The sequence below is a fragment of the Triticum aestivum genome, chromosome 7B, assembly GCF_018294505.1.
Source record: "Triticum aestivum cultivar Chinese Spring chromosome 7B, IWGSC CS RefSeq v2.1, whole genome shotgun sequence".
In the NCBI taxonomy this organism is placed as follows: Eukaryota; Viridiplantae; Streptophyta; class Magnoliopsida; order Poales; family Poaceae; genus Triticum; species Triticum aestivum.
Genome location: NC_057813.1, coordinates 695824673 through 695825710, shown reverse-complemented (window position 1 = coordinate 695825710; position 1038 = coordinate 695824673). Strand labels below are relative to the sequence as shown.

Here is a 1038-nt window from a genome sequence, read left to right as displayed (position 1 = left end):
TGCACGGTGCTGCCTCGCCCATCCTCCGTTGCTTGGCCACCCACCGCCTCCCCACCATATGGCCTCCCACCACACCATCCCGTAGCAGCGTCGGTTGCCCTCCTGCATGCCTCGCGCCGCACGGTAGGATTAGGGCTCGAGAAAGAGGAAGGGGAATCGGGAGAGAAGTGAACTGAGAGAGGATGTGTACGGTTCGGTCACGTAGATTTTTTTTACCATCATGGTAAAGCGGGGGTAAATAAGACATTTCAAGTCGCATTTGACGGTGTTAACAGCAAAGAGTGGCGTAAGTGTCATGGAAGGAATAAAATGAATTTTTGCTGTCAAAAGAGGAAAAAGGAAATTTCAAGGGCCAAATAGAGAACGGGTAAGAAAGGGTCGAAGAAGGAATTCTCTCTTTCTCCTCACCCTCTTAATGCGAGGAATAACATTCGCGTGTAAGGCGCTGGGAAGGAGCCTTCGGCCTTCCATCTATTTTTCTTTGAGAGAGCATTTTTTGTCTTTTAGAGAGAGTGCAAAGCAAAAAAAGGAAATAACAAAAGGCAGGGAAATGGAGAAATAAAAAGGGGAAGCGTGGTCGGCAGGATTCGAACCTGCGCGGGCAAAGCCCACATGATTTCTAGTCATGCCCGATAACCACTCCGGCACGACCACTTGCTTGCCATTTTCTTCAACTAAACCCATTCCATTCGTTTGCTTCGACAGCCGAGGAATTAAACGAGGCCAACTGGGCAAACAAGGACAAAATCCTTGTTCCTATCCACTGCAGATATAGCAGGTAAAATATTCCAACCGGTCCATTCGCCGTGAGGCTGTCATGTCATGCCACGCTGGATCCCATCCCATGGCCACCACAGCAGAGAAGAAGAGTTCGCGCCGACGCCTCGGCACGGCGCATTCCCGCCACACGTACGCAGCGCAGGACACAGGCGGCGTACGCACGCACGCGAAGACTCCGCGCCCATGGCCTCTTGTTGTTCCCGCGGCAGGCAGCCTGCCCCATCCGCCGCCGCTGTCCTCTTCCGCCTGTCGCGCCGC

General features: G+C 53.1%; 1 non-coding gene across 1 annotated transcript; it reads right to left on the bottom strand.

Annotated features, from left to right (window-relative positions):
• Window positions 1-572: 572 nt before the first annotated feature.
• TRNAS-AGA (transfer RNA serine (anticodon AGA)) lies at window positions 573-654 on the bottom strand. The gene has a single exon. It is a non-coding gene; the product is annotated as a tRNA-Ser (tRNA).
• Window positions 655-1038: the final 384 nt, after the last annotated feature.